The following is a 22,404-nucleotide window of genomic DNA, read 5'->3' on the forward strand; positions in this document are numbered from 1 at the left end:
CATCAGCGTAGGAGATGATGTTGAGGTTATGTTGGCGTGCGATGGCCGCGAGGGGGCTCATGTATACGTTGAAGAGGGTGGGACTGAGTGAAGATCCTTGTGGCACGCCGCAGATGACTTCAGTGGCCTCTGACTTGAATGGTGGAAGGCGGACTCTCTGAGTTCTTCCGGAAAGGAACATGGTGATCCATTCCAGTGCTTTTCCTTGGATTCCGGTGTTTCTAAGGCGTTGTATTAAGGTGCTATGACAAACTGTGTCAAAGGCTGCGGAGAGGTCGAGGAGGATGAGGGCGACTGTGTCTCCATTGTCCAGTAGAGTTCGAATTTCGTCTGTTGCTGCGATGAGTGCGGTCTCAGTGCTGTGTTTGGCTCGGAAGCCAGATTGTGAGGAGTCGAGGGATTTGTTGGTTTCGAGGAAGGCGGCGAGCTGGTTGTTGACAGCTTTCTTGATTACTTTGGCCGGGAATGGAAGGAGCGAGATGGGGCGGTAGTTTTTGAGTTCGGTGGGGTCCGCTGTGGGTTTTTTCAGAAGGGCGCTTAGTTCGGCGTGTTTCCAGCTTTCCGGGAAGGTGGCGGAGTTAAGGGTGCAGTTGATGACGTCTCGGAGGTGTGGTGCTATGATGGAGTCAGCTTTGTTGAAGATGTGGTGAGGGCATGGGTCTGTGGGGGATCCTGAGTGGATGGAGTTCATCAGGCGGATGGTGTCCTCAGTGGAGATTGGGTTCCAGTCATTAAGGATGTTCAAGGGGGGTGAAGGTACGGCGGAAGGTTGGGTGGGTTGGTCTCCGGGTTGGTTGTTGAAGCTGTTGTGGATGTCTGCGATTTTGTCGTGGAAGAACGAAGCTAAGGAGTCACAAAGGGCTTGGGAGGGAGTGATGTCGTTAGAGTTGGCAGCGGGGTTGGTAAACTCTTTGACGATGTTGAATAATTCCTTGCTGTTGTGGGCGTTGTTGTTGAGTCGGTCTTTGAAGGCGGCTTTCTTGGCAGTCCGGATCAGTTGGTGGTGTATGCGAGTGGCGTTTTTGAAGGCGTCCCTGGTACTGGTGTTTGGGTCTTTTTTCCATGCCTTCTCAAGGGAGCGACAGAGTTTCTTGGATTTCTTAAGATCATTGTTGAACCAGGGGGCGTTTTTGTTGCCTAGTTTGATTTGACCTTTTCTCAGGGGTGCTAGGTTGTCGGCGCTGTTGGTTCACCATTGAGTGAGGTTAATGGCTGCTTGGTTGGTGTTCGAAGAGTGGGCAGGGGGGTTTTGAAGAAGCGATGAGGAGATCTGGTCGATGGTGATTTTGTTCCAGTTTCTTCGCATAGTAGGTTGAGGATGGTTGTGGGTTGTGGGCTTTTTGTAGAAAAAGTGAACGCAGCTGTGGTCCGTCCAATGGAGAGCTGTGGTGTGACTGACGGAGATATGTTTGCTGGAGGTGAAGTGGGGGAGCTGCAGAAGCGATGTGGGGGAATTCTTTGCCACCATAAACTCCGCCTTTGGTGGGGGGTGCTGGTTTGTATCCTTCCTTCCCTATTTCTCTCACAGATCGAGATCATAGACTGAGAAGGTCACTATGTGATATTAGCAGGCAAACTGGATGGTAAAGACATAGACTTAGTGAACATTTATTTCCCCAATGTGGGCCAAACTATCATTCCTATTCTCCCAAACTATCTTGTCACCCAAATACATCATTACTCTGTGTTACTTTGAGGAGATTTTAACTGCATGGCTGGTGTCACTTTAGCCCACATCCCCACTACATAAACTGCCCACGCATTTCGATGTTGGATTAACAATTGAGGATTTGTTGATACCTGGAGAACCTTAACTCTTCAATTCTTATTACTTGGGTACGCACAAGCTATCAGTATACTTTAATACTTTCTTATGCTCGGCTAGCGTACATGCGAGAGCAAGAAGGGTCGAATGTCTGGTGAAAAATACTGTGACCACCACCCGTTATTACGGATTCTGGCCTGGGCGTTGTCCAGACCCCGCACTGCGACATGCAAGCTCAATACTGCGAAGCTGATGACCCAGTCTTCAGATCTACCCTAGGGAACGTGATCAGTAATTACTTTATGGAGAATACAGGTCCAACTTCTACAATAGCGTAGTGGGAGGCATTCAAACTAGTGCTACGTGGTTGCAGCATCTCAGCAGTAGTAGGGACTCGGTCCCAGCTTCATACTTAGATCAAACACTTGGAGCACCTCTTAATAAAACCGGATCTACCAACGGAGGGAGCACAGGTGCTGCATGACACACTGAGAGCAGAAAGGGAAAAACTCCTCAAACTAGTGGAGCGACTCCTGGCATACGATTATCGAGCATATAAAAAACTAGGGCACACATAGAATATTATAAATCCGGCAGATTACTAGTATGGCTGGCCAATCCTGATAGACAGTGTCCCCAAATACTGCAGATGCAAAACAAGGGGAAGGTAACCTTGTTTACAGGTATGCCGCGATTAATACGGCCTTTGCTGTCTATTATTCTAACATCTATGGGTGCTCTGATGTGGACCCAATCCAGCCAGTGTAGGATTATGTTCTATCTGCAAGTACGAAGCAATGTCACCGGTAGCGGCTGCATCCCTAGGATGTGATATCCCAATCCAGGAAGATATGGGTTGATTAAAGCCCTGGGCAAGGTACCAGGCTCAGATGGCTTGACCCTGGAATTTTATTCATCTTGTGCAAACTCGCTTCCCCCAATCTTGACTACACTGTATAATGCAGCAAAAACAGTGGGGGAACTACCACCAATGAAGGGAAAGTCCCTGTTTGTTCCACTCCACAAAAAGGGTAGAGTGATAAGATACCATCCTATAGACTGCTCTCCATATTAAATGTTGATTATAAACTACTTAGTAAATTGTTGGTGACTGGACAACCATACAGGTGATCTTATTCACACGGATCAAATGGGTTTTATACCTAAACGCAGTTTGATCCCTCACATTCGCTTATGCTCCATACCCCATTAGTGGACTATCCTAGAGCACTAGTGATCAACACTGACACAGAGACAGCATGTGACTATCGGAGCTGAGACTTTCTTGATGCTACTCTGGCCAGTATGGGACTGGGGAATGGCTTCCTCACCTGGACACGTCTGCTATATGTGCCCCTGATGTCTCCGGTCCGAAATGGGGTGTGATATCAGCACCCTGTAGGGTAGAGGCCATTGCCACACAGGGTTGCCCGCTGTCGCCAGTGCCGTTTGCCTTGGCTGTTGAGACCCTGGCCCTGACACTCTGCACCAACCATCATTATCGAGGAATAGTGATTGACGACCACCCCATTTATATCCCCCTATATGGGGAACATCACTTACAACGCATTTATTACAACGCACTACCATTACAACGCAACCATTACAACGCAAACCATTACAACGCATTGCGCTGGGGGGCGCTCTAGGATAGGGAATATATTTAATTTACTATCCAACACCTTCCCTACTATCCACGGGGACTGGAGTTGGAATAGTAAATTAAATAAATCACTATCCAGCGCTTAAAAGCACTATGCGTTGTAGTGGTATGCGATGTAAAAACCGCGTTGTAACGGCAGGCGTTGTAAAAGCCTGCGTTGTAGTGACACCAATCCTATATGGAGAGGATCTATAAGTGTACCGGCGTGGGGAACACGCAAATGTGGATCACGCATTTAGAGCTTTGGATGATTTTAGCCAGACGTCGAGAGTCCAGGTGAATTGGGATAAGTCAAATGCATTCCCGATACATGCTCTGACACCAGCCACTATTCTGCCAGAAATGGGGGAGGATCTCTGCTCGGAACCAGTCACATTATGCTTCCTGGGCATTCATATTTACTACAACTTGGCCGATCTTGAGCAATCTTCAACTGGCACTGATGTTTGCAGACATCCATAAATTTCTGTCTAATACTTCCTCTATCAGTTGCAGGCAGGGTGATAGTGTGAAGGTGGTTTTCCTTTACAGTCTCTTTCATTACTTTGCAGCTCGCCCAAATTGGCTCACAAAATCCATCTTTTGGGAGATTAACAGCCTATTGATATACCTCATATAAGGCACAGGACGTCGTAGACTGGCATTAATCAAACCACGGCTCCCCACTGATGGAGGTGGGTTAGCGGTCCCTGACTTGGAGCTTTATTGCCTGGCGGCGCACCTGAAATGGGCAGCTTACTGATGACATTGTCGATGGGGGAGAGGGGCGTGATAGAGACTGGCGTACACTTTCTCTACGCCAGTACCATGCTGTGGGCCAGATTGATTAGCCCTGATGCTCAACCAAGAGTTAAATATCTGGTCTTTTGCTGGACATCCTGCAATTTCAATGGGCCTGGGTCTTGCAGCGAACACAAATGAGGGTTCCGTGTGCGAAGTACCTTACACTGTCGGCATTACTACATCTCTCGCATGAGGGATATTGGTCTAGGTTGTTGGAGAGAAAGGGTATGATAGTGCTATGGAGTGGGTAACAGGTGGAAAACTAAGGAACTTTGTGGAACTCGCAAACAAATATACTCTACCTTCCCACCACTGTTCACTGTATGGGTCAGTGGCGGCAAACATGCGGAGGCCATGGGGAGGACAGGCAAGAACCCCCAGAACAGAGGGGTAGAAACCACGTGGAAATAACGCCAATCCACAAGGTGGGGGGCGGAGTGGGGGTAGAGATCTGAGAAGTCCCAGAAGAGCCAGTTGTTACACAGCTGTAGAAGGCCCAGCGGATCCTTGCATCTGTAACACTATTCAAAGCATCACATAACAAAATTCCATAACAGAACACAACATGACCAATGTCTGTACACTGCCATATTACATCATATAACAATAAACAGTAAAGGCATCCTATCTGCAGAGGCTACACATCTTTGCCCCTTTTTAACACCACACACAGACATACACACACACAGAACCACAGTGACACTACAACACACAAAACAGGACAATAAATCAACCCAGAGAACCAGAAAAAAGCAATACCCAAGGTAAATATGAAAAACTAACCAGATGCCACTCAAGAAAGAGGAGCGTATCTTTTAGGCACTTTGATAACACGAGAACTCCTTCTTAACCAAGAACTCTGCACCATTCCCTGCAACAGACACTTGTCTGTCACTTACATGGTTTTCACTTTCACTTTCATTCTCACATTTTCCATTTCTAGCCACTCTTGTCATATTTCAACATTGTCCATTCGAACCACGAACAGCATTGCCTCTAACCTCGATAACTCTAACAGGATCTCTAGATTTTGAAGATGCATTTCTTAGCAAAATGGTGTCTTCCTGACACGTGCCAAATCAATCATTGCGATTTTGACCTCCTGGACATATTTTTCCTTACACCTCACGTCCCTTTGACACCGAGCAACACTGTTTGTCACTCAATTTCCCGGCATCATCACTTGCTGTAGACATTCATCACATCCTTGATCCATCACCTCCATCTTCAAAAAGGACACAATGAGGACACCTCTTTCCTCCCCCTCATGAGTGTAAAAGGTGCTTTACCAGAGATCGAAATAGGGACACAACGAGGACACCTCTTTTCTCCAAATCATGAGTTTAAAAGTTGCTTTACCAGAGATCAAATGAGGGATACACAGGGGACACCTCTTTTCTCCACGTCATGAGTGTAAAAGGTGCTTTACCAGAGATCAAGTGAGGTGTACAGCTATAATCCCTCCCTAAATATCTGGTAGTTACTTCACAGTCAACTCTAGATGTCACCGCGCTCCGGATACACTCCACTAGAAACCTGTTGAATCTCTCCACTTCTAGTTGGCCTGAGGGTGGTACAATGGTGTGCGTAAATGTTTCACTCCACATTTGCCTAAAATCTCTGTCATGGTGGAAGAAGTAAATTGAACTCCATTGTCAGTGAGCTGCTCCTCGGGAGTCCCTTCTTTAGCAAACACTTCACAACCAAAAGGAATCACAGAGTTTGTGTTGGGTTCGGCTATACCACGTACTTCCACCCGCCTGGAAAGATGATCCATCATGACAACGAAGTGCCTCATATTGGAAGGTAATACATGAAAAGGGTCGGGAAAAAAAAAATCAACCACAACTCTCTGCCACACCTTACCAGGACATGATACAGGCATAGCAGTAGGCACAGAGGTCACCAAATGTTTATCACTCAAACAGCATGGTGCACAATTTCTCACTAATCCTTCTACCTCCACATCCACTCCAGGGCACCAGAAATCATTTCTTATCCTACGCTTAGTGGCACTCATACCCAGATGGCCTACAGGAGCTGTCTCCAAAATCTTTTGGTGGAAACATCCTGGGGGAATTAACTTATCACCTCTTACCAACAATCCTCCTTGCAAAGATAACTCATCCGCCACCTTGCAATAAGATTGCAAAGAATTCTCCAAAGTTTTTTCCCTCTGCCCACCAAATTTCCCAAAATTCATGACCTTGGTCAATACAGTATCCTCCCTCAACCGATCACACAATTCCATTAAATTGGAACAAATGACCAATTCTTCAACTTATGCAATGATACATGCCGCAATTTATTCCTGTAAATCTACTGAACACAAATCTAATGGTAACCAAGACAGAAGTCCACTCTAATGTTCTTTCCTCCTGTAATATGAAGCACACTAAAACTCCAATAATTTGATAGATAATCTGGCTTAGGATCTTAATTTGGATCCTAGACAAAATAGCAATGAGAGGTCTGTGATCGGTCCTCAAGCTAAATTTTCTTTTCAAGAGATATGGCTTACACTTGCCGACACCCCAAACGCATTCCAACATATCACTTTCTATTACAGAATATTGTGTTTCCAAATCTTTCATGCTTCTGAAGGACTGGGTTCTTTAAGACCCAGCGGTGCCAGGGCACAACACCTGAAACCTTCGTGGGTAACCTGCTCCGGCGTACGAATCACAGAGACACGGGACACTTCCTTCGGCGTCAAAGATTCAAGGTTTATTTGCTGCAGGGAACACAGAAGTCACGACAAGTACACCACGTGCAACTTGGGGAGACTGCTTCAAATTGGTTCTGTGGATCGCTCCTTTTATACAGTTTTCACCCATAAGACAACATGGTACACAAAGGTTTACAACCCGGTTCCCACCATCATCCCCAGAGGGGTCGCTTTGGTCACTTTGAAACACATAAGGTCCGGAACATAAGTGCGGAAACATTTGGTGGTTCCCAACTGTAAAAACCCATCTTCCCACCATTAGCGAATTCCAATCAGCAGTAAAACAGATCGAAATGGGAACAAGGACAGGTGTAGAGGAAGACGGAGACAGTGGGGAGATTGGAAAGGGTGTAAAAGGGGAGGTATCGGGAAACACGAGATACAGGCATCAAAGGGACGTGCCTAATGAGATGCACGGCTGAGACAATAAGTCCATGCGGCAAGATGAGCCTCGAGCGGCGCCATCTGCTTTACAGTAGCATCCCCCTCGTCTTCCGCAAATATCTTGGGAGTCCCAGGGTCGCGAAGCGGACAACGTCCGTTCGCTGGCTACTTGAGGGCAAGAGACAAAATGGATGCCGTATCTAAGATGGAACCCGTGGGTACAGATGAAAAACCCACATAACAAATGAACGGTTTAAGTTAGCACAGCGAAACTGCGCACACTTACTAAACTCGTCATTTGCAGTTCATAGATACCAGACTCGACCATATTCGTACGAGTCGAAAACACCACTTACAATTGTCACGGAACCTCAGACGCTCCTTTTGCCCTCATGTAGGCAAGCACTAGTCGGAATCATATTCGATATTCATCAAACCATCGAGATGTTGTTGTAGCATAGCTCTGTCCAACCGAGTCCCCTTGGTAACAGGTGGTTGTCTTATACACGTTGTAGCACAGAGGCCACATAAGGCAGGACCACACTGCACACAAAGGCAACACGTGAACAGGAACACTACAACGACTCCGATGATCATCAGAATCTTCCAACCCCAAGTCGACATCAGGCCCCAAAACCACCCAAGTAGCGTCCAATCCCCTACATCCACGTGTATGGATTCGGAGATCTTATGCAACCTCGAGATGGCTTGATAGACAGTAGGAGCGTTATCTGGAATGAAAATGCAGCAGCTCGAATGGATCACCTTACATACCCCACCTCGATCTGCTAAGATAACATCTAAAACCATACGGTTTTGTAACATCATAAGTCTATCCGCCTGAAGTTCTGTGGTGATATTACCAAGGGCACTGGCAGTAATATTAGCTGTCGATTCTACCACTCGAGTCAACTGTCTCAGGTTCCTACTATTGACCATAGGTCCCCAAAACGGGAGGAAACCCTTGAAAAAGTCTCCTGCCTCTTGACCGGCAGTATCCTCTTCGCTAATTACGCCTCGTACAACTCTAGTCTTATGATAATCGGCATCTACAGTGAACGTCGGAGGCAACAAATTTGCAATGAAGCATGAGCCCATGAAGTCAGCGGGCAACCATGCATATGCACGATCATAGCAGATAAAGTATGTACCCTTGGCAGCCAGAAACACAGGGGACGAGAACATTGGCAGAATGTAATTTTCAGTGCAAGCACTTGCTCCAAGTCGGGCTTGCGATCTTCGGCCACGACCCATGAGACAAAAATTACCAGTGTGGGGTACGACCCATATCGGAGGCGAGCTTTTAAGCTGCTTTTCGCTAGTGAACGCACTATATTCACCTCTACTTAGGACCCTATAGGCCTGTACCTCTTCTTCGGGAATAAGCGAGGGATCATAGATATCACTATCTAAATCCTCTATTGCTATCGACAAAGGTTTTTGATACTAGGTAGGACCAGAGTAGGGGGAACGTGGTTCTCGAATGGGGTGGAAACCCAGTGCGCTTCGAAACATTGTTTGAAATGCTCGAGCTGACCCTTGGGAACTATACGGTAACACCAGATATGGAATTCCCTTATCCGTAGTATGTGGCATCAACCCACACACCCAACAATTAGTAGTGTTAACCACTAACTGATGCTGATGAAGGAGCTGAATAAAGGAATTGTTGCGGAATTCTACACGTCTAGCCTGCTCGTGTTCCGGTAACATATGAAAGGAATGGGGAGAAACAGTAGAGGTAAGTTTAGGGTCAGGAGTAGGAGTAGGTGTAGCAGAAGGCAAGAAGTAAGACATCGTATAATACACCCCACCCGCCAATAATGCAGAAGCAGTCAAGAACAATACAAACAGTTGGAATATAAAACATTTGGTACGACTGAGTTGCTGCAGCTTGAATCTGTGAACCTGAGCTCCCTCCAAATCATTCAGCTTCGAGAATGCCATTCCCTATGACCGTCCGCAACGTTTCTTGACGCACTTCGTTCTGTGTAGCAATAGTCAATCGCTAGGAGTTCCCAGGAACCGACGGCCTTTAACCTAGCGTCAAGACCTACTATCCAGAAGGAAGTACGCGCGCGGCCCTACGGCCTTTAATGCACAATATGTATATGCAAAAACAAAGTCTCTCAGCTGTAAAAGCAAAAGTATAAGGAATGAAGCTCAATATATGTACAAAATAATTACAGTAATATGAATATTCAAAACTGATCACGGAAAACGGGATAATGCAGTTGTCAATACAGAAAAAAACAGGATCTTTTTATTAGTCTTTAGTGCGAGATCGCAAAAAGTATCGGGTTTTCCCAGGACGTGTCTGCTCGTCAAACAAAGGATCCGTTGAAGAGACAACGTCCTGCTGATCAGTTGAGTGTTCTGGTCTTGAGTCTTTTGATGCTAATTGTTCAACAGTGTCTTTCTGCTGCGCTGAGGATTCTCCAACAGGCTGTGCGTCGCTGAAAGGTACAAACGCCGGCAATGTTTCTGTTTCAGTTGATGCAATGCCTCTCCTTACCCACGGGTCTGCCGGCAAAGGGATGGGGACTCTTTTGGTATGAGTGGCATCCACCCAATTCTTACGTCCCTCGAGACGAACGGCAGTCCTCGTGGCCAGGAGCACTTGATAGGGTCCGGTAAACCTCGGGTCCAGGTTATTCTTGGGTGAAAAATTTCTTGTCACCACCCAATCTCCGGGCTGGAGCTGGTGGCCTGGACCCTCCGTCTGCGTCGGCAATGCGTCGTAAACCTGTTGGTGAATTAACCTCAGTTTAGCAGTCAAGTCATGTAGATAATCGATCAACATTGGGTACTCAAGATCACAGAACATTCCTGGCCTAGGAACCCCCCACACATTCGCAGGACGGCCGAACACTATTTCATAGGGACTAAGCCCTACTCGGGAGTGTACAGTCGCCCTAGTTGACAGTAATGCTAAAGGTAAAGCGTCAGGCCACGAAAGACCAGTCGTTGCCTGAATCTTCGCTAACTTTAGTTTGAGGGTGCCGTTGTACCCTTCAACCAATCCAGCTGACTGGGGATGATTGGCGCTGTGGAATTTCTGATTAATTCCAAGGCCCTTACACACACTCTTCATCACACTACCCACAAACTCACTTCCGTTATCTGACCACACGACTCTAGGCATTCCATACCGAGGGAAATATTCCTTCAGTAGGATTTTCGCAGTAGACAAAGCAGTATTGTCTTTGAGAGGATAGGCCTCGATCCATCGGGAGAATGCGCAAACCACAACTAAAACGTATTTCAGGTTATTGCATCGCTCCATATGGATGAAGTCCAATTGAATCACCTCAAAGGGACATGAAGGGGGAGCAAAACTGCCAGGAGGAGTTGGGGTTCCTTTGCCAGGATTGTACATCATACACACCATACAATTCTTCACCAGACGTTCAGCACATTTCGTAATGCCATCATTCTTCCACACCGGAGACAACAATTTACAAATACCTTTCACGCTAATATGTGCTAACCCATGCGCCATTGTCACAACGGCCAGCACATACGCATCAGGCAACAACCATCTTTTCTGATCCGACAAATCAATCCAACAACCATTCGCATCCAACTTTCCCGTGCTTTCTTTCCACTTCGTCTTTTCAGTCTCGGTGGCCTCATTCTGAATTTCTTTCACACTTTCGATAGTGTCCTCACACATACTCGATTCTGTAGGCCACCTAACCGAACTCGTCACATACATCCGAGTGCTAAGGTTCCGGGCAGTCTCCTTAGCAGTCTCATCCGCAAACGCATTACCACGACCAACATCATCCGTCACCTTACGATGCGCACTACATTTAACAATCGCTACTTGTTTAGGCAACGTCAATGCATCCAAAAGATCATTCACAAGCTGGCCATGCTGAATCTTCGTACCGTGCGACGTCAAGAAACCTCTCTCTCTCCACAATCGTCCAAAACTGTGAGCGACGCCAAATGCGTATTGGCTGTCGGTAAACACATTCACACGTTTCCCTTTCGCTAACACACATGCTCTAGTGAGAGCAATCAATTCTGCAGCTTGGGCAGAATTCTGATTCAACCTCGCAGTCTCAACAACAGTATTCAACGTTACGACAGCATAAGCAGTAGTCACATCACCATTCGGCAACTTAAAACAAGACCCATCCACATACAGTGTACCATCCGGATCTTCCAATGGGGTGTTTTTAAGGTCCACTCGACCTTTTGTTTCCTCCTCTGTCCTCAAGTAGCAATCATGTTCTGCTACTTCATCTGACTCTGTGCTCATTGGTAACAAAGTTGCCGGGTTCAGAACATTACAACGTTTTATCTGAATGTGGCTTGCCAACAGCGTCAACTCGTACCCAGACAACCTCGCACTCGTCAAGTGCTGAGTTTTCGTTCGATTCAAAAGAGTATCGACTGCATGCGGAACCATCACCGTAAGCATATTATCCATGACCAATCCTGCTGATTGTCGGATGGAGACCGCGGCTGCCGCTGTTGCTCGTAAACAACTCGGCAATGCTCTAGCTACCGGGTCCAAGGTCGAGGAAAAATATGCACATGGACGTTGCTTACCACCAAAAGGTTGCGTTAAGACACTCAAAGCACAACCTTCCCTCTCGTGAACATATAACGTAAACGGCTTACTGTAGTCAGGGGTACCTAACACAGGAGCCGAACACAATGAATCACGCAGTTCAGAAAAACTTTTCTGACATTCTTCCGTCCATGGTAAAGGAGTTGAAACATCCTTGCACGTAAGAGCCACCAATGGTTTCGCTAGCAATGAAAAATTAGGAATCCATTGCCTGCAGTACGACGTGATACCTAGAAAGGCACGCACATCTCTTTGGGTTTTTGGCACAGCCATTCGCGCAATTGCTGCAATTCTCTCTGGGGTCAACCTTCTTCCCTCCTTTGACAATAAGTGACCTAGATAGGTTACTTCTTGACAACAATATTGGAGTTTAGAAGGGGACACCTTATGATTCAACTCACAGAGATGTTGCAGCAACGACACTGTAGCAATTTTGCAAATGTCCTGAGTATCAGCAGCCACCAATAAGTCGTCGACGTATTGGATTAAGGCCGCACCAACCGGCAACCTAAACGCATCCAGTTGACCCTTCAAGGCTTGGCTGTAAATAGATGGACTTTCACAGTAGCCCTGAGGAGCGCGTTTGAACCGGAAGCTGCGTCCACCAAGAGAGAAACCGAAAAGGTCCCTGCTCTCCTCGGCAATCGGGATGCTGAAAAACGCATTTTTCAAGTCAATCACCGAAAACCATGATGCAGAAGCTGGAATCAGAGTCAGTAGCGCCGTGATGTCAGGCACAACGGGAAATTGAGGAACCACAATTTTATTCACCTCCCGTAAATCGATAACAAAGCGATAAACAGGCGGTTTTGAAGGATCAGTACGTTTAAGAATGGGCAGCACAGGGCTGTTGCACACGTTTCCCCGAGTCTCCTCAATAACATCTTTCTCGATCAAATCATAGATGATCGCTAACAGTGCTCGTTCACCATCAAGGGAGATACGATATTGGGGAATACGTGGCAGTCGCACATTGGATTTCAACTGTACAACATAAGGGGAGATATCAAGTAGGCCCACGTCATTTGGACCCGTTGCCCACAAAGACGCAGGAAGAGAACTCAATTCCGGTGGGAGCTTATCGAGGGACAGATACATAGGAGAGACAACCCTCTCTCCTAACGTAAGCTTTACACCCGCGGGAGAACAATACAAAGTCGCGTACAAACGTTTAAGCAAATCCAGGCCCAAAAGATTTTCACCACAACCCGTAGTCAAAATCAACGGAGCTTCTAGCTCACGTGGCCCAATTTTAAGGGGCAAAGGGCGCGAAACTGGATTGCTAACAGGGGTGCCAGAGAATCCAACGGAAACATTTGTTAAGCCAGACAAAGGTGCGCCAGGGAGTTTCGAATGCATGATAGAACTTTTCGCTGCACCAGTGTCCAACAGAAAAGGCTCAACGACGCCCGATGTAGCGACTGCGACGTAAGGCCCTCTCTGATCAACCGGAACTGATACCACTCCCTCTCCTTGTCTATGGCTGTCCTAGTAATTACTGTCGTCAGTTCCCTGATCGACGTAATAATCGTCTACATTGTACTGCGCAGATCGTCCTTGCGATGATCCACGTTGATCGAAACAATTATTAGAATTAGATGAGTTATCTGAGCGATCATTCTGAGCACCACGACCTCTACCACGTGATGCCTGCTGCGAACCACCACGACCTCCTCTAGATGAGTTACCATTGTTACGTTCATTCAAAACAGGGCAATTGAATTTAATGTGTCCCTCCTGTCTACAATAAGCACATTGATTGTACCCTAACGAGGATCTTTGGGAGGAGGAGTCATTACGAGTTTGGGATCTGTTCGATTGCGGCTGCGATCTATTCTGTTGCAAATTATTCTGATTCGATCGTGGAGGATACGCTTGCTGAAGCAACACTTTAGTTTTCAGTTCCTTCGTCTTTTTGTCAGCACGGTCGTTCTCCTCTTTCTCTCTGTTCTCATAATATTGTGCCGTAGCCAATATCTGAGCCGAAGTAGAAACGGCCCATGCACTTTCCGAATTCTTTAACTTATTGCTCAGATCGGGCAATAAATTCGAAACAAATTTATCCACGAACAATCTTTGACCACCCTCAGTACCCATATCCTGTCCACTATGGTCGATGAATGCTTCCTCGAACCTCGTAAAGAAGTCGGAGACACTCTCATCTTTCTTCTGCTTACAAGCTGACAATTTGTCCCAGTTCACCTTCATAGCTGGCATAAGAGTTTTCATTAATGTTATTATTCGTTGGGGAAGAGCAGTAATCATCTGGTCGGGTTTAGCACCACCAACTTGTCCGGCATCTGCCGCTACAATGGCAGCCCAATCACCGCCTAATTCATTCGGATGATTCTCCTGCCGAATCTTAGCCCATACCGGTTGCGGTACGACATTGCCGAACAACATATCGATATCGGAAAGATTCATTACCGTAGCATCTACGAGCTGCGATAATTCTTTGTAATACCCTGTAGGATTTTTGCGAGGGTCAGGCAAAGATTGCTTCACCTGTAGCACTTCCGAACGTTTCCATGGGAGATGTATCCATACTCTCTCGAAATGCCCCACTGTCGTCGGAGGTTGAGCATTAGGATTAGGTGGTATCCAGACCGGTGGAACTTCTCGCATGGGATATTGGCCAGACTCGTCTGGTTGTTTTTCAATATCCTCAACGAACAATGCATGAGGTATCGGAGCGGGACGAAAAGATAGCAACCGCTCAACAGCACGTCGAACGTTGGTATCCACTATCAGCCCATTTGCGAACTGAAGCTGAAGATCAGACAGAGCGGTGAGCACCTCGTCAGGCGCATCGGCCGCTATCTGATCATGAAGGAACTTACACATTTCGTTGAACACATATCTCTGGGTTGGTATATTGAATTGACAAAATGTTTCGAGGACAACACGGGGTGGACTTCTAAGAGGATTTACCATCCAACCCATCGCCATATTATATAGCGCAACGCGTTCTCTGTTTCCAGGAAGCTGACTACGTCTCTGAGGACCATCGGAACCAGCGGACCCATGAACAGGTCCGAGCGAATGAAAGAAGCTAGCCGCAAGAGGAGTAGTACGAGAACGAGTAGAGGGAGAAGCATACAATACAGGACTAACAAGAGAAGGAGTAGAAACAGTAGCAACAGCAGGAGTTAACAGAACAGGAGCAGTAGCAGGAGCAGTAGCGGGAGCAGGAGTATGTGGAAGCGGAGGAGCAGTAGGGATAGCAACAGGCAAAGGAGCAGGAACAGTCGGAAGGGCAGGTACAGGTTGAGGAACAGGCGGAGGAAGAATAGGCGGAAGAATAGGAACGGCAGGGACCACAGGAGCTGCGGTACCCTGTACATACGGAGGTGGTGACTTCATGAGATAAGACATTAAAGGATCCTCAACTGGCTCTTCCTTCTTTTCCGACTCCGTAGGCAAAGCGGGATAACATTTATCTACAGTCATACGCTGTAATCGGTCAAACACTTCCTTATCCTTAACCTCCTTATCTCGCTGAAATTGCTCTGCTTTCTTCACTATGGTAGCAACATTATCTCGCTGAGTACGTTTATTCTGTCTGATTTCTTTCTGTCGGGCTTCTTTGCGCCACAACCGAAAGGCATCAAACATGGCCGGCCTTGACTTTCTCTCAAACAATTTAATCTCTAGATTATCTAAGATCGGGGCCTCGAAGCTACCATGAGGTGGCCAACGAAGGTCACCGTCCTTCTTTGTGTATTTAATCCAATAATCGTTAAAAGTAATTGGGCCTAGCCCATGCTTACTATATAGCTCATAAGTGGGAGTTGCAACCGGAGGTATCGGACACGAGTCCTCCAGTCGGGAATCCGTACCACAAGGTCTGAAACAACTAAACAAAGTACTGCGACCAGGCATCTTGCACACTAGCCGAGTTTCACAAACTTCAAGGGTTACGGGATTTACCAAGTCCCAGCAAAGAACAAAACCCTCGGTTTTTGGCGGCTGCAGTCGTCAAACAACACAACAAAGTACGCTAGCAAAGTGTCACCGACAAAAACACTCACACAGCGTTAACAACAAAAACACTCGCTAAAGTGTCAACAACCAAGAACTCTGGGAGCGACCCACAAATACTTAACTCAAAGATCGATGGCGTCACCAGGAAGGCCCGTCAGTCGTCTCGCTATACCAAGGTCTACGCCAGGCGCCAAAACAGGTCTACAGTCAGGGCAGCAGTCCGTCGCAGCCGTCAGGAGGCGGGAATCTTCGCGGGAAAAGTCTTCGGGCCACTTGTTTCGACAACAGGATCGATGAAGCGGGGTGCACCTTCCCTCGGAGATTTCACACGAAGTTCCTCACGATCGTCGGGCTTGGACCGGTACCACTGATGCAGCCCCACGTTGGGCGCCAACTGAAGGACTGGGTTCTTTAAGACCCAGCAGTGCCAGGGCACAACACCTGAAACCTTCGTGGGTAACCTGCTCCGGCGTACGAATCACAGAGACACGGGACACTTCCTTCGGCGTCAAAGATTCAAGGTTTATTTGCTGCAGGGAACACAGAAGTCACGACAAGTACACCACGTGCAACTTGGGGAGACTGCTTCAAATTGGTTCTGTGGATCGCTCCTTTTATACAGTTTTCACCCATAAGACAACATGGTACACAAAGGTTTAAAACCCGGTTCCCACCATCATCCCCAGAGGGGTCGCTTTGGTCACTTTGAAACACATAAGGTCCGGAACATAAGTGCGGAAACATTTGGTGGTTCCCAACTGTAAAAACCCATCTTCCCACCATTAGCGAATTCCAATCAGCAGTAAAACAGATCGAAATGGGAACAAGGACAGGTGTAGAGGAAGACGGAGACAGTGGGGAGATTGGAAAGGGTGTAAAAGGGGAGGTATCGGGAAACACGAGATACAGGCATCAAAGGGACGTGCCTAATGAGATGCACGGCTGAGACAATAAGTCCATGCGGCAAGATGAGCCTCGAGCGGCGCCATCTGCTTTACAGTAGCATCCCCCTCGTCTTCCGCAAATATCTTGGGAGTCCCAGGGTCGCGAAGCGGACAACGTCCGTTCGCTGGCTACTTGAGGGCAAGAGACAAAATGGATGCCGTATCTAAGATGGAACCCGTGGGTACAGATGAAAAACCCACATAACAAACTAACGGTTTAAGTTAGCACAGCGAAACTGCGCACACTTACTAAACTCGTCATTTGCGGTTCATAGATACCAGACTCGACCATATTCGTACGAGTCGAAAACACCACTTACAATTGTCACGGAACCTCACTTCTGGAAGCAAACCCTACAGAGACTTCCGTCCCATCCATTACTTGTAGCAAAAAAACTCAATGCCATATTGTAGGAAACTGGCTATATATATACTACACAAAAATGAGGTATAGTGTGTATAGAGACCAAGTGAACCTAGAGGTAGGCAGAGGTTAACGTTAGATAGAACCTTACTCTTTAAAGTAGTAGCTTGGTCGAGCAGTAAGGCAGTATCAGAGGACAGTGTTAAGCATTTGATGTACACACTCAGTCAGCAAATGACAAACATGTCACAGGTATGCATTAAATACTTTTCAGTAATAAGTTACTGGATATAGAACAGTTTGAAAATGCAATAGAAATTGTACTTTGTTTGATTTACAGGGTATGCAGAATGATGCAACAGTTAGCAAATACAGTACATTGAAATGAATATGCTTTTTCAGTAAATGAAAGGTAAGTTACTTTCTACGTTACTTTCCTTACTCAAAGATGGATACCTAGATTAAGCACTGGGACATTTCCTGGAAACAGGTACATAAATACGTTTTGGTTATTCACATGATTTTTAAAGAACATTTTTAGGTTTCCAAACTCCACACTTGGAAAGTTTTTGGAGAAAAAGTGTCAATGTTATCCTATGGAGAGAAAACAGGTTAACAGTCCATAGGTAAGTAATTGACTGTGGGAGTTAAGATTCTGGGGTTAGACGCAGGGGTCCCCTAGGGTCAGTGTTGCACTGTTCTTACACCCTCAGCGGCACTGGGGCGGCGGGGTGCAGAGTGTTGAGGCCCACTGTTATCCTAAGGGGGACAGGGGGTCTCCGGATGGTGGCTGCTGGCTAGCAGGTCACTGGGTTGAGAGAGGAAAGCTCCTAGGGTTATGGTCAGGGCAAGTGGGGAAAGAAAGTAGCACAAAAGGTGCACCCTCAGCGGCATTGGGGCAGCCGGGTGCAGAGTGCTGATTAGACATTGGGCGCCCTGTTTTTTCTATGGAGAACCTCAGGCAGGGAGACGAAGGACTTCTGGGTGCGTCCACCACTGGGAGAGGTAAGTTGGGAAGTTAAGGATTGGTTAGGCACCGTCGGTTTGGGCACACAAGGCCACGGGGCGTCGGGTGCAGGGGTGACTTCTGGGGTCGGATCTTCTTACCAGCTCCTGGTCGCGTTTAAGGGGGCCTTCTGGATTTAGGCTGCATTCGTCAGCTGGAGGCTTGAGGCAGGTCAGGGGTCACCGGATCTCGGGTCAGGATTACCGGGGTGACCTCCTTGTGGTATATTTCCACTCGAGTTCGGGCCTGGTTCGGCGGGTGCAGAGTGGGCTGTATTTACGGTCCCTGACTGCTGCCAGGGGTTGCTGTTTGAACAAATCCGGTGTTCACAGGAGATTCAGTCTTTAAAGTGAAGGCAGGCAGGTCCTCTGTGGTTTTTGAGGTTGCTGGCTGCAGGACACACCGGGATTTCACAGGAGCAGGTTCGAGGGGAGGCAGGCCTGTAGGACTGGGCCCAAGTTAGTGGGCGCTGTCCTCTTGTTAGTTCTGCACGGCTCTTCGGTCCTTCTTCTTATCTTCTTTTCTTGTCATTTCCAGATCTGAGGAAGCAAGATTCAGGGTGCCCCCTAAATACTAGATTTAGGGATATTACAGGTAGGTAAAGGGCATGGACCAATGGGTCCATTCCCTGGGGTGGGTATACCCCCTATTCTGCCACTCTCCAGTGGTAGGGGGCAGGAGCCTGTCCCTGGTTGGCTGGGTCCCCCATCCTCAAGATGGCGGGGACTCGAGGCCGTGCTTCAACCCGCTTCCCCCACCTGAGAGGTGGAGTTGGCAACACCCCTCTTCCTCACTTGTTTTTCCTGCCCAAAGTGGGGGGTAGAACCACTAGGGACCAGTTGCTGAAAGCAGCAAATTGTCTGGAGAGGCTCACAAAGGCGATATGCCTTTGAATCTTCTCCTTCGTGAACCCTGCCCATCCTGGAGGAGGAGGCTTGGTACCTCGTCCCAGGATGTGCATTGTTTCAGGTCCCCGAGAGCAGCAAGCTTTCGACCCAGGGGTCCCGAAACATGTCAGTTGGTGGCAGCCTAAGCAGCCACTCAGTCAGATCACTAGGAGTTGGTTGAGTTTCAGGGGCATCTCTAGGATTCCCTCTTTGGTGCATTTTACATTAAATCCCACACTGGCATCAGTGTGGGTTTTATGTGCTGAGAAGTTTGGTAACAAACCTCTCAGTCTTTAGTGTATCCATTATGGTGTTGTAGATTTCATGATGACAAACTCCCAGCACCATATACTCTTAATGGCACTGGGTACTGTAGGGGCACAGGGCTCATGCACTTGTATCCTCACCGCTGGCATAGAGCAGCCAGCTAGAGGGGTGACTGATGTATGCCAGGGCAGTGGTTTGTGGGCATGGCATACAGGGATGTGTGCCATGTCGACTTTTCACTTTGTTCTGCACCAAGACATGTAGCCTGCAAGGGCAGTGTGTGAGTGTCAGGGTATAGGTCCTCTAAGGAGAAGGTCCTCTGTGGAGAAGTGTGGCTCACTGGTTAGAGCAGGCAGACCCTGAAGCAGAGATCAGATCCGGGACCAGGGTTCGATTCCCGACGCGGCAGGGTGTTGAGCTCAAATGTCCACGGACTCGATAATTCTCGCTTCGGTGCCTGACCTAATCATGGGTTCACACTCTGCAACTCTGGGCATTAAGCTTGCTTAATCTCCACAACGGCCCCCCGCGGCGGGATGCCTGGCTTTCACCTTGGGGATGCCCTGTAGGGGCTATCTCACAGGGAAAAGCCAGGACGGGTTCCCAAGGCAAGCGCGGAGATACCCCCTCGGGGGTCGATTCTGGCGCTATATAAGAAATATAATAATAATAATAATAATAATAATAAGGGTGGCACAATAAGTGCTGCAGCCCTTAGGGGCCTTTTCTGGTCACAGTGCCCTGGTACCTGTGGTACCATTTACAAGGGGCTGACATGTGGCCAGAGATGCCAATTGGGGTAAGGCTTCAAAACAGTTTTAGGGAAGAAACATAGGCCCTGGGTACCTGATTAGAAGGAGCCCATTGCTTCTTTCAGGGTGTCTAAAGCCTTTTGAAAAATAACTGTCCAGTTTACCTTTATGGGCATTTACTTGGAGGTGGGTTCTGTGAGGGGAGCCACAATGGACCCATAACCCTTCACAACCCTCCTGTAGTATCCAGTCAAGCCAAGGAATGCCCTGACTTGGGCCTGGATTGTTGGAGATGCCCAGTCCAGGATAACCTGGCTCTTGGGCTCTAAGGGTTGTACCTGGCCTCCACCAACAAGGTGGCCCTAGTACACCACAGATGCCCTAGCTGGCATTTGGATGCCTTGATGGTTAGGACTGCAGTTTGCAGGGCTTTTAAAACCTTCCCAAGGTGGATCAGGTGATCCTGCCAGGTGGAACTCAAGACAGAAATACCGATACGGATAGAAGAGCCCAGCTCAGCCCCAGGAGCCCCCGGATAGAAGAGCCCAGCTCAGCCCGGCTCCTGCAGAGATTCCCTCCAGGATTATTCAGTCCATTTCTACAAACACAGCAGAAGGTGCTGACAATCTCCTACCTGAGCAGAGACCTGAGCAGAAACCTGTCCAGGCTCTCCCCTCCCCCTGGGGCTTGGGGGGAGGGGCAGATATGAGGTCTGGGAGGGGGCTGATTTGGGATCTGAGGGGGGGGGCAGACCTGGGGTCTGAGAGGGTCGGAAGATGAAGGTAACTGCCCACCAGACAGGGGTGCCTTTCCAGCTCTGAAGCAGGCTGAACAAACAAGGAGAGGCCGGAAGTGATGTCAGCATCGCTGCAGGTGCTGTTTTTGCCACCGCTGACCCGGAAGAGGAAACCGTTCTCCTTTCATCCAATATGCAGTTCAGTGGGTTTCATCAGCAGGCGAGGAGCGCCCTCTGGTGGCCGCTGATGGAACAGCTTCCTCCAGGCTCCAGCATTGAATATTTCACATAAGCAAGCATTTATACCTGTAAAGACCTGGGGTTTTAGATTTTTAGATGTTACAGACAGGGTTGACACCTAAAACCAGCTGAGATGGCAACACTAGTCACAGACATGGATGGTCTTAAGACACACAATACAAAAATGGCATTTACAATCCAGCACGCCACACAGATGCAGCATTACTAGGCTGTCAGGGCGATGGATATGCAGTTTGTTTTAACTTCAGGGATTATTCATCTTGGAGAATCTTGGTTGTGTTAATGTATTTTATTATTGCATTGGCTGGTCTCTTTTAAAGCGGGTTTGAGTGGGAGCCTGACTCATGCACAATCTAATATTTAAACACGGAGTTGCATAATATTTGCTTTGGGTGAGTGTCCCAGATGGTATTTATGTATTATGTATACACAGCGTGATTGCGAGAGTGCTTGCATTAATTCAGGAGTGGAGTTTGAAGTGTGATTATATATTGAAAATTTCTGTATGAAATACAGATTGTGAGGATGGATTTTGGATAGAACTGACCAGGATTCACCCACTTGGATGTTTCATAGTTCGGGACTTTTCCACAGGTTTCTTGCGAAATAGGACCGGCTGGGTACCTTCCATTTAGGGGAGATGGCTGACACAAATTTAAGGAAACCCACCCCTTCCATAAATGAAAAAGGGAGAAGGTCCATTGCTAACCTTTTAGCAAGCTTCACATTGTACAACCGTGCCTTTGGGTGGTTGCGTTGGAACTGCCCCTCCAACCTAAGCATGCTGTTAATGGTAGGATGGATTACTTTCCTTTGTGGTGCTGTTGTTTTCATTAACCCACTTAGGCTCATGCTTCAAAAGTAACTGAGATCTCTGCCTGTCCGGATGCGGGCCAGCGTGTTGGTGTAGAGGAGATTTATCCAGTGCAGTATTTAAGAACCTAGTTTCACGCACATAAGCACTTTCGTTAAGTAAAACTACCCCAACTCAACCAATTGAAGTTGGGCATGAAGAATCAGGGGACGATATTATTGTGGTGGAAGGTGAAGAAGAGGGAGGCATTTCTAGACCTGTCCCCAGTAGTGTAGTGGTACCGCCCACATCCTCCTCAGCAACATCTGAGTGGCACCGCAGTAAGAGCCATACTCAAGCTGAGACACCACCCTTAGTCATGGACCTGTTCGCTGGCCTGTTTCGTTCGCAGGACACAGCAGTCAGTATACGTAGTGGGCCAAATTGAGAGGCCATATCAATGTATGCTGATGATGCATTTGTGTACCTCAGGAATGTGCAG

At 47.6% G+C, this 22,404-nt stretch overlaps 1 protein-coding gene across 1 annotated transcript in view; it reads right to left on the reverse strand.

Annotated features, from left to right (window-relative positions):
* The window catches only part of LOC147664883 (uncharacterized), a 44,045-nt gene that overhangs the window by 15,946 nt on the left and 5,695 nt on the right, over nt 1-22,404 (reverse strand). The window lies entirely within an intron of this gene.

Source organism: Lissotriton vulgaris, unplaced genomic scaffold (assembly GCF_964263255.1).
Source record: "Lissotriton vulgaris unplaced genomic scaffold, aLisVul1.2 SCAFFOLD_690, whole genome shotgun sequence".
In the NCBI taxonomy this organism is placed as follows: Eukaryota; Metazoa; Chordata; class Amphibia; order Caudata; family Salamandridae; genus Lissotriton; species Lissotriton vulgaris.